We start from the raw sequence: 13,008 nt of genomic DNA, 5'->3' as shown, positions 1-13,008 counted from the left end.
TCACTGATTTAAAGAAAATGTCTTTGGAAAGAGAAGACATTGCATGATCATTGTCCAATGACCCACAGTTCATTAATTTAGAAAGTCTGATTAAAGGCAGATATTCTTGGTTCTCTGTATTTAATCAAAAGATAAGCAGGCGCCTAACTTCCAAAATTAAATGTCTTTTCCTTTTCCTTAGTATTTAGTTCTTTCTATTTAAGGCAGGGTTGCTCTCAGCAGGAAACCCTGGAAATATGTTCCAGTGTTTTCATTATACTAGCTCTGTGGCTACACCCTTTAACCAGGTATAAGGGAATAAGTGTGTGGCATAATAACTAAGACAAAGCATTAAAAGGTATAGGCTCCTTTGTAATATCTGAAGTAGAAATGGTAGAGGAAAGAATAAGGCTAATAAACAAAGAGCCAGAAATGAGATGAGAATTACAAAAAGATATTAAAAGGCAAAACTCATGGAGTCAAAGGAAAGCACAGGAAAATATGCTTTCTGTTTCTATGGTTTTCCTAAAAGCAGGTAATGGTCTGAAAAGATCTCCAGTGAATTAGTTTCGGAAAGGAATCTGGCGAGAGAGAGAGAGAGAGAGAGAGAGAGAGAGAGAGTGTGTGTGTGAGTGTGTGTGTGTGTGTGTGTGTGTGTGTGTGTGTGTGTAGTGCCAAGTACACTGTACAGAGCTGTGGAGACTCTCCTGCCCTCTAGAGTTGCTCCATGTCTAGCTGGGATGAACAGATGTGAGAATTTACAGAATTACAGTAGAGGAGGATAAGTGCTCTAAGATGGTGTACACAGGGTTCTTGGAAGCATAAGTTACTGGAGGGGAGAAGAGGCAATCAGAAAGGTTTCCTAAAAGAGGTGACAGCTAAACTGAGTCACCTCAGAAGGAAAAGTGATAATGAAAGTAGCCAACCCTTACTGAATGCTTATCAAGTATCAGGTTCTAATGTAAAATAATATTAATTAATTTAACTTTCAAAAAACAATCCTCGCATGTAGGTATTGCTGTTATCCCCATTTTATAGTTGGAGAAACTGGGCACAGAAGGATTGGATAACATACTCAAGGACACGGATGGCAAAAAATGAAGTAGTATTTGAACCTAGGCTGTATTCTTCATCATTAAACTAAGAGTTAAAATTATGCATAGCAGAGAAGACAGTGCACAGACTTTAAAGTTGGAGAATCCGAGTTCTGCCACTTATTAGCAATAGTACTTCCACATTTCAATCTCTGCAAATTTTTAGTTCCTTGATTGTAACACCACTATCAGTTGCATACAGGATTGATGTGAACATTAAAGATAGCGCACGTAAAACATCTGTCGCATAGTAATGATGGTGGTGTTGCCTTCCACACTCTCTGCTGTTCCTCATAGGCAAAAGTCAAGGGCAAGCATGGCACAGGGAGATCAGCTCGGTGATTTGTGTCCACCTAGAGGGGTGGGATAGGAAGGGTGGGAGGGAGATGCAAGAGGGAGGAGATATGGGGATATATGTATATGTATAACTGATATACTTTGTTATAAAGCAGAAACTAACACACCATTGTAAAGCAATTATACTCCAATAAAGATGTTAAAAAAAAAAATTCAAGGGCAAGAACTCAGCATTTTGCTTTGCTGTTACTCAAGTTCCAAAGTATGAATCAGGCCAAGAGTGTTAGGGTGGAGTTTTCTAAGTCATCCTAAAATGTGCTAGTCATAGCATACATGGACCTGGGTGTTCATTCATTCATCCTTTCATTCAGCAAACATTTACTGCTGTTGGGCACGGTGAGAAATGCTGGGGATGTAGCAACAATCAACTCTGATATTGCTTATGGAAGTTAAAGTCTAATACAGGAGGCAGACATTAAACAAATAAGGACAATTGTGTTGAGAACTCCCAAAAGAGAATGTTAGGGCCTGTGGAAATGTATAAACTAGTGTGAGTCAGAAAAGGCTTCCCTGAGGAAGAGACACTTGATCTGAGACGTGAAAATGAAGTCAAAATAAGCAAGCTGGGAGGTAAAATGTAAAAATTTCACGAAAAAGGAACAACATCTTCAAAAACTTATCATTGGCATTTGACAACGTTAACCACTCCCCCCTCCTTGAACTGCTTTCTTCATTTGGTTTTCAGGGGCTCACTTCCGGCTGCTGCTACTCATATTCACTGCTATTCTTTCATATCTCCACAACCCTGAATGATGGAGTGTTTTAGTGCTTAGTCCTCGGGTATTTTCCCCTCTCTCTGCACTCATCCTACTGGTGATCTCATTCCACCTCATGGTATTAAAGACCATATACATGCAGATGACTCCAAAATGTGACCTCCAGCCTGAGACTTCTTTAATATCCAGATACATGCTTCCAGCTGCCTACTTGTCATCACCACTTGAATGTCTAATTAACACCTCAAAATAAGTATGTCCAAACTGAATTATTTATCTCCCCCCCCATCCGCATCCCTAAATCTGCTTGTCTCAGTCTTCCCCATTCCAGTTAATGACAAATCTATCTTTTGAGATGCTCAGAACAAAAGTCTTACAGTCATCCTTGATTCTTCTTTTTGTTACTTCATATCTAATCTGTGAGCAAATCCTATTGTTGCAACCTTCAGAATATACACAGAATCTGATTACTTTTCACCACCTCCACTATTACCACATGGTCAAAGCTACCATCATCTTTCACCTTGATTACTGCCATAGCCTCCTAATTTGTCTTCTGCTTCCATTCTGATCTGCAACACTCAATTCCCACACAGGAGACAGAGTGAATTCTTCTACAAGTAATGATGCGTCATATCATCATTACTTTGCTCAGAATCCTCCAAAGATTTCCCATCTCATTCACAATAACGGTCTACAGAATATTCTATAAAGTCCTACCCAATACAACTCCTGCCACCACTACCCATCCCTTCCACCTTATCTCTCTGATTCATCTCCTACCTATTCTGTACTTTGTTCACTCCTTTTCAGCTGTTCTCCTTGCTGATCCACTAACACACCAAAGCATGACCCCACCTCAGGATCTTTTTAATCCTTGTTACTTCCTTGACCTGAGTGGATGGAAGGAAGGAGAAATGGAGACAAAGTAAAGGGAGCACACAAAATCTCATGTACTCCTGGATGCAGAACAGAAGCAGTTATTTGAAAGGAGCCTGGGTCAGACCTATCTGATGATCTTGGAGAGTCTCTGGAGAGGCAGGAGGCAACTGGAGCTCACCCTGGGGACACAGACACTGGTGGCAGCCATTTTAGGGAGGTTGTCTACCACATGGACACTGGTGCTGGCAAGCGTCATTTTGGAATCCTCCCTCTAGCTTATCAGCCTCAGGACCCAGCCTTGCCCCCACCCAACAGCCTGTAGGCACCAGTACTGGGATGCCACAGGTCAAGCAACTAACTAGGCAGGGACACAGCCCCACCCACCAGCAGGCGGGTTGCCTTAAGAACCCCTGAGCCCACAGCTGCCTCTGGACACGGCCCTGCCCAACACAGAGCCCAGGACCCAGCCCCACACACCAGTGCACAGGCACTAGACCTGATACCTCCAAGGTCCTGCGGCCAGAGGAACTGGGGCCAAGCTCTTCCCACCAGTGGGCAGGCACCAGCTGCAGGACAATTGCAGCCTGCAGACCCAGCCCACCCACAAGCAGGCCAACACAAGCTTTAAGACACCTCAGACACTGCAGCCAGCTGTGTCAGGAACTGGCCCCACCCACCAGCAGCCAGCAGCCTCTGCACAGGCAGGGCCTGGCAACCAAAGATACTGGAGGCCAACCAAGCCTACCAGACCACCCACAGTAGTCAGCCCACCACAACAGAACGACCCACTCAGCCCACATAGGGGGGACCCCTAGAGCATACAGCTCTGATGACGAGAGGGGACTGCACTGCTGGGACACACAGGATGTCTCCTACAAAAGGTCCCTTCTCTAAGGTTGGGAAACATAACCAATCTACCAGTAACAGAAATGAAAAAGCAAGCTAGGCAAAAATGAGGCAACAGAGGAACATATTCCAAATGAAGGAACAAGGTAAAACCCCAGAAGAAGAAATAAGTGAAGTGGAGACAGGCACTCTACCTAAGAAAGAGTTCAGGGTAATGATTATAAAGATGACCAAAGAACTCGGAAGAAGAATGGATGCAGAGCAAGAAGTCAGAAGTCTTTAACAAAGACTAGGAAAATATAAAGAGCAACCAAACAGAGATGAAGAACACAATAACTGAAATGAAAAATACACTAAAAGGAATCAACAGTATAGTAAATGATACAGAGGGACAGGTCAGCAAGCTGGAAGACAGAATAGTGGAATCACTGAAGCTGAGCAGAGAAAAGAAAAAAGAATGAAAAGAAATGAGAACAGTTTAAGAGTCTCTGGGACAACATCAAACATACTAACATTCACAATCTAGGGATTCCAGAAGGAGAAGAGAGAAAGTGGCAGAGAACATACTTGAAAACATAACAGCTAAAAACTTCCCTAAGATGGGAAAGGAAACAGACATACAAGTAATACAAGTACAGGAAGCACAGAGTCCCAAACAGGATCAACCCAAAGAGAAACACACCAAGACACATTATAAGTAAAATGGCAAAAATTAAAGGTAAAGAGAGAATATTAAAAGCAACAAGGGAAAAGCAACAAGTTACATACAAGGGAATTCCCATAAAGCCATAAAGCTGACTTTACAGCAGAAAACTTTGCAGACAGGGAGAGGCACAATATAGTTACAGTGATGAAAAAGGAAAAACCTACAACCAAGAATGCTGTACCCAGCAAGGCTCTAACTCAGATTTGATTGAGAGATCATAAGTTTTACAGACAAGCAAAAGCGGAAAGAGCTCAGCACCACCAAACCAGCTTTACAAGAAAAGTAAAAGGGACTTCTCTAAGCAAGAAAAAAAAAGGCCACAACTAGAAACACGAAAATTGCAAAAGGAAAAAGGTCATCGGCAAAGGCAAAAGTACAGTAAAGGTAACAAAATCAACAACATGCAAAGTGTGTAGGAAGGTTAAAAGACAAAAGCAGTAAAATCATCTATATCTACAGTAAACAGTTAAGGGATATCAAAACAACTAGATACAAAATATGTCAAAAACAGTAATCATGACAGGAGGAAAGTACAAATGCAGGGCTATTAAAATGTTTGAAATCAAGAGATTAGCAACTTAAAACAGCATAGATAGATAGACAGATAGCTACATATAAAGCTCATGGTAAACTCAAACCAAAAATCTGTAAGAGATACATACACACAGAGAAAGGAATCCAAACATAACACTTCACCAGACCACAAAAGAACAAAAGAAGAAGAAACAAAAAAGAACTGCAAAAACAATAAAAATGGCAATAAGAGCATACATATCAATAATTACTTTAAATGTAAATAGTCTAAATGCTCCAATCAAAAGACATAGAGTGGGGCTTCCCTGGTGGCACAGTGGTTGAGAGTCCACCTGCTGATGCAGGGGACACGGGTTCGTGCCCTGGTCCGGGAGGATCCCACGTGCCGCGGAGCGGCTGGGCCCGTGAGCCATGGCCGCTGGGCCTGCGCGTCCGGAGCCTGTGCTCCGCAACGGGAGAGGCTGCAACAGTGAGAGGCCCACGTACCACAAAAAAAAAAAAAAAAAAAAAAAAAGACATAGAGTGGCTGAATGTATACAAAAACAAGACTCATAAATATGCTGCCTAAAAAAGACTCACTTCAGATCTAAAGACACACATAAACTAAAAGTGAAGGGATGGAAAAAGATATTTCATACAAATGGAAATCAAAAGAAAGCCAAAGTAGCAATACTTATATCAGCGAAAATACACTTTAAAACAAAGACTGTTACAAGAGACAAAGAAGTACATTACCTAATGATCAAAGGATCAATCCAATAAAATATAGCAATTGTAAAATATACACACCCAATGTAGGACCACCTAAATATAGAAAAAAAATATTAACAGACTAAAAGGGAGAAATTGAGAGTAACACAATAATAGTAGGGAACTTTAACACTCCACTTACATCAATGGACAGATCATCCAGACTGAAAATCTGTAGGGAAACAAGGGCACACTTAGACCAGTAGAACACATATTCTTTTGAAGTGCACATGGAACGTTCTCCAGGATAGATCACATGCTAGGCCACAAAACAAGTCTCGGTAAATTTAAGAAAGTTGAAATCATATCAAGCATCTTTTCTGACCACAACACTATGAGACTAGAAATCAACTACAAGAAAAAAACTGCAAAAGACACAAACTCGTGGAGGCTAAAAATATGTTACTAAATAACCAATGAATTGCTGCACTAAAGAGAAGCTTATAGCAATACAACCTTACCTCAGGAAATAAGAAAAAATCTCAAACAACCCAACTTACACCTAAAGGAACTAGAAAAAGAAGAACAAACAAAACTCAAAGTTAGAAGGAAAGAAATCATAAAGATCAGAGCAGAAATGCATGAAATGAAATAGAGACTAAAAAAAGAAAGAAAAGATCAATGAAACTAAGAGCTGGTTCTTTGTAAAGAGAAACAAAAATGATAAACTTTTAGCCAGACTCACCAAGAAAAAAAGAGAGAGGGCCCAAATCAGAAATGGAAAAGAAGTTATAACCACAGAAATACAAAGGATCATAAAAGATTACTGTGAACAACTATATGCCAATAATGAAGAACCTACATGAAATGAACAAATTCTTAGAAATGTACAATCTCCCAAGACTAAACCAGGAAGAAATAGAAAATATGAACAGACAAATTACCAGTAATGAAAGTGATTACTGGTGAAAAAAGTGATCAGCAATTTTTAAAAACTCCCCAAAAACAAAGAACCAGACAGCTACACAGGTGAATGCTACCAAACATTTAGAGAAGAGTTAACACCTATCCTTCTCAAACTATTCCAAAAAACTGCAGAGGAAGGAACACTTCCAAACTCATTGTTCGAAACCAACATCACCTTGATATCCAAACAAGACAAAGATTATCAGAAAAAAATAAAATTAGAGGCCAATATCACTGATGAACATAGATGTAAAAATCTTTGACAAAACATTAGTAAACCAAACTCAACAGTACATTACAAAGATCATACACCATGATCAAGTGGGATTTATCCCAGGAATGCAAGGATGGCTCAATACCCATAAATCTATAAATGTGATACATATTAACAAATTGAAAAATAAAAATCATATAATCATTTCAATAGATGCAGTAAAAGACTTTGACAAAATTCAACATCAATTTATGATAAAAACTCTCCAGAAAGTGGGTGGTATAGAGGGAACAAACCTCAACATCATAAAGGCCATATATGATAAGCCCACAGCTAACACCATACTCAATGGTCAAAAGCTGAAAGCATTTCATCTAAATCAGGAACAAGAAAAGGATGCACACACTTGCCACTTTTTATTCAACATAGTATTGGAAGTCCTAGCCACAGCAATCAGACAAGACAAAGAAATAAAAGGAATCCAAATTGGAAATGAAGAAGTAAAACTGTCACTGTTTGCAGATGGCATGATACTATACTTAGAAAATCCAAAAGAGGCTACCAAAAACTACTGGAGTTCATCAATGAGTTCAGTAAAGTTGAGGGATACAAAAGTAATATACAGAAATCTGTTGCATGTCTATATACTAACAACAAACTATCAGAAAGAGAAAATAAGGAAACAACTCCACTTTCAACCACATCAAAAAGAATAAAATACCTAGGAATATACTTACCTAAGGAGGTAAAAGATCTGAACTCGGAACACTGACACTGATGAAAGAAACTGAAGATGACACAGATGGAAAGACATACTGTGTTCATAGGCCAGAAAAATTTATATTGGTAAAATGACCATACTACCCAAGGTTATCTACCGATTCAATGTACCTACTGAAATACCAATGGCATTTTTTCACAGAACTAAAACATATAATTTTAAATTTTGCATGGAAACACAAATGACCCTGAAAAGCCAAAACAATCTTGAGAAAGAAATGAGGTGGAGGTATCACACTCCCTGACTTTAGACCACATCACAAAGATACAGTAACCAAAACAGTATGGTACTAGCACAGAAAGAGACACACAGATCAAGGGAACAGAATACAGAGAAAGTCTAGAAATAAACCCATGCACTTATGGTCAAATAATTTACAACAAAGGAGGCAAGAATATACAATGAAGAAAAGACAGTCTCTTCAATAAGTGGTGCTGGGAAAACTGAACAGTTACATGTGAAAGAATGAAATTAAAACATTTTCTCAAACCATATACAAAAATAAACTTAAAATGCGTTAAAGATCTAAATGTAAGACCAGAAACCATAAAATTCTTAGAAAAAAACATAGGCAGAACACTCTTTGACATAAATCATAGATCTTTGGATCTGTCTCTAAGAAAAACAAATAAAAGCAAAAATAAACAAATGGGACCTAATCAAACTTATAAGCTTCTGCACAGCAAAGGAAACCATTGACAAAACAAAAAGACATCCTACTGAATGGGAGAAAATATTTGCAAATGATATGACCAATAAGGGGTTAGTGGGGAGAAAGTGGGGAGGGGCAAGATAGAAGGGTATTAAGAGGTACAAGCTACTATGTATAAAAACAATAAGCTACAAGGATATATTGTATAGCACAGGAAATATAGCCAATATTTTATAGTAACTATAAATGGAGTATAATCTTTAAAAATTGTGAACCACTATGTTGTACATCTGAAACTTACATAATATTGTAAATCAACTATACCTTAATTAAAAAATATTTTTAAATGTGCCAAAGCCTTGAATAGACATTTCTCCAAAGATATGCAAATATTCTGCTTTAATTTTATAATTAATTTTATTAAAATATTTTATGTAAAAACAAATACACAAATGACCAATAAGCACATAAAAAGATGGTCAACCTCACTAATTATTAGGTGTGATTTTGTGATTTATAATAAGAAATATATATTTGGTCTTCTTCCTGGCACAGAACTCCTAAAACCCTTGGAATTTCCTGAGGGGAGAACCGTAAAGGTGTCTTTTGTGATGTTAATGAGGTGACTTTTGGAAAGCCCCTATGTCACCTAAAAATGGGAGCTGGTCACCAGAGGAACCAACCTTGTGATTAGAGGGTTTCGATCCCACCCCACCCCCACCTCTGGGGATGGAAAGGGGGTTGAAGTTGGGTTTGATCACCAATAGCCAATAATTTAATCAATCATATCCATGTAATGAAGCCTCCATAAAAACCTTAAAAGGACAAGGTTCTGAAAGCTTTCCGGTCGGTGAACATGTGGAGATTCGGAGAGTGGTGCACCCAGAAAGGGCACGGAGGCTCTGCACCCCTTCCCACATGTATTGCCAGATATTTGTACATCACTGTATGTAGCAGCATTATTTTTTAAAAAATATTTATTTATTCGTTTGGCTGTGCTGCGTCTTAGTTGTGGGAGGTGGGATCTTCATTGCTGCGTGTGAGATCTTTAGTTGCAGCACAAGGGTTCTTTAGCTGCGGCATGCAGGCTCCTTTAGTTGTGGCATGCGGGACCTAGTTCCCTGACCAGGGATCGAACACGGGCCCCCTGCGTTGGGAGCGCATAGTCTTAACCATTGGACCACCAGGGAAGTCCCTGTAGTAGCATTATTTACAATAGTGAAAAGGTGGAAGCAACTCAAATGTCCATGGACTGAGGAATGAATAAACAGAATGTGTGTGTGCATACATATATACATACAACAAAATATTATTTAACCTCAAAAAGGAAATTCTGACACATGCTAGAATATGGATGAACCTTGAAGACCTTATGCTAAGTGAAATAAGCCAAAAAACCAAATACTGTATGATTCCAGTTATATGAGATACCTACAGCAGTCAAATTCATCAGGACATCAGTAGAATGGTGGTTGCCAGGGGCTGGAGGAAGGGGAAAAAAGGGAGTGTTTAATGAACAGAGTTTCAGTTTGGAACGATGAAGAAGTTCTGGAGATGGATGGTGATGATAGCTGTGCAACAATGTGAATGTAGTTAATGTCACTGAATTGTATAAAGTGCTTAAAATGGTAAATTTTATGTTTTTTATATTGTACCACAATATTTTGAAAGGTATACAGATTGAAGATAAAACTCTTTTTTATTCCCAGATGACACTGATCATGGATGTAGAAATTCCTAAGCAATGCACAAAAAAGCTACCAGAACTAATTATTGAAGTTAGTAAAGTAACAGGATACAAGGTCTATATACTAGAGACAAACAAATGGAAATTAAAAATTTTTAAACATCTTTTACAACAGCATCAAAAAAATACGTTATGCTTAGGGGTAACTTTAACAAAACATGTATAAGACCTGTACTCTGAAAGCTCATAACTTTACTCTGAGAAATTAAAGAAAACCTAAATAAAAGGAGGAATATAACAAGTCGGTGGTTCTGAATACTCGATATTGCTAAACTGCTAAATTGTCAATTCTCCCCAAATTGATTTATAGATCAATCCCAACCAAATGGACTATACTCCTGAATGTGAAGTGTAAAATAATAAAGCTTGTAGATAATCACAGAGGAGTATATCTTCATAACCTCAATGTAGGGAAAAACCTCAGACAAGACACAAAAAAGCATTAACGATAAAGGAGAAGATTGACAAACTGAGCTACATTAAAATTAAGAACTTCTGATCATTTTTAGGTCACCATTAAAGGGTAAAAAGGCAAGCCAGAGTGGAGAGAAGATACATTTAAACACAATACATGTAACCAACAAAGGATTCTTATCCAAACATACAAAGGACTCTTCTTACTCTATAAGACAAACACAGACAAAACAGTAGAAAAATGTGCAAAAGACACACTTCACAAAAACGGATATTCAAGTAGCCAACAATAACAGGAAAAAAAGCTTAACATCATCAGATCACCAGGAAATACAAATTTCAGCCTCAACAAGATACCACTGTATACCCATCAGAATGACTAAAATTTTCTTTAGTTGACAGTATCAAGGGTCAACAAAGGTGTGGACAATAGGAACTCTCACACACTGCTGGTGGGAGTATAAACTGGAAAATAAAACAACAGAAATTTATTATCTCAAAGTTCTGAAGGCTAGAAGTCCAAAATCAAGGTATGTGCAGGGCCATGTTCCCCCTGAAACCTACAGGGGAATCCTTCCTTGCCTCCTTCTTGCTTTTGGTAATTTGGTGTCAATCTTTGGTGTTTTTAAGCTTGTAGATGCAACACTCCAATCTTCTATCTTCACATGGTGTCTCCCTTTGTCTCTTCATGTGGCATTCTTTTTATAAGGTCACCAGTCACATCAGATTAGGGTCTCAGCCTACTCTAGCAAGACCTCATCTTAACTAATAACATCTGAAATGACCCTATTTCCAAATAACGTCACATTCTGAGGTACTGGGAGTTAGGACTTCAACATTTTGGGGGTGAGATGACACAATTCAGCCTATAATATACACCAAAAAGAATATTCATAAAAGCAATTTTTCACAATAGCCCCAAACTACAAACAATCCAAATGTCCATCACCATTAGAATGGATTTTTTAAAATTGTAATACATGTATATAAAGGAATACTGTACAGAAATGAAAAAAAAAAAGAACTACAATAACATGAAACAACTATGATAAATGTCACAAACATAGTATTGAACAAAATGAGTCATACATGAAATACACATACTAAATCTATTCATACTAAAAATAAAAAGTAGGCAATAAAAACTAAAAATTTATTTAGGGATGCAAGGTGATGTGGTAAAAATGTAAAGAAAATAAGTGATTACCATAAAACAGGGTAAGTGTGACCTCTAATCGGGACAAACATTGTGATTAGGAGGGGACATAAAGGAGCTTCTGGGGCATTGGCAATGTTCAATTTCTTTACCTGCATGGTAAGTTACACAGGTACAATGAACTGTACTATTATTTTGTGTACTTTTCTGTTAACTGATATTTTAAAATAATGTAAGTGAAAGAAAAAGGAGCTTTGCTGGAAATAAAAAGTTGAAAAAATACTAGAGTTAATATCTTTATGTCAAATCAAAGTTCATGCTTAAATAAGTGGAAAGTAAGCAAAGTGCAAAAGTTCATATAATATGTTGCCTTTTGTGTTAGAAGGGGAAATAAGAAAACATCTATTCATTTGTGCAGCAGAAATACAGTAAAGGTAAACTAGAGACTAATTAGGTTCATTTCTGTGAGAGGGGCAGGTAGGAATAAGGTGGAAAAGATAGAAGAAATGAGGAAGGGGTATGATACTTAGAATCTCTTTTGGACAGGTCTGACTTTAAGAACTATGCTAATAACTCACACATCCCACAGTACAACAACAAAACAAAATAATCAATAACAATGAGGGGAAAAACTAAAATGGAATTCAAAGCAGAACCAAATGAACTGGAACATCTGATAAATGAGTAGTGTAACCACACTGGGGGAAAAAAAAATTAACCCAAGTGATTTTTAAACACAGTATCTGAACTATATATCTACAAACTAAAGACAAAAAGAAGTCTAAGCAAATACTCAATTCTAATTAAGAGGTTTCTTTTTTTGCACAGGTATAGGTTAGCAATTCTAAAACAACTTTCTGGTATTCTAGCATTAAGCAAATAAGTACAAACATTGTGTATAACAAGAAACAGTTCTAATCAATGTGGAAGAAAGTTACAAATGTGAAAGAGAACAGCGTAAACCCTGTGATGAATAAACTGGAATTGGTGTTATCAGTGTGAACTGGTTCCTTTTAATATATATAGAATAGGGCTTCCCTGGTGGCGCAGTGGTTGAGAGTCCGCCTGCCGATGCAGGGGACACGGGTTTGTGCCCCGGGAAGATCCCACATGCCGCAGAGCGGCTGGGCCCGTGAGCCATGGCCGCTGAGCCTGCGCGTCCGGAGCCTGTGCTCCGCGACGGGAGAGGCCACAACAGTGAGAGGCCCGCGTACCGCAAAAAAAAAAAAAAAAAAAATATATATATATATATATATACACATACATATACATAT

Source organism: Leucopleurus acutus, assembly GCF_964270905.1.
Source record: "Leucopleurus acutus genome assembly, chromosome: 1".
In the NCBI taxonomy this organism is placed as follows: domain Eukaryota; kingdom Metazoa; phylum Chordata; class Mammalia; order Artiodactyla; family Delphinidae; genus Leucopleurus; species Leucopleurus acutus.
This window is presented reverse-complemented; position numbering follows the sequence as displayed.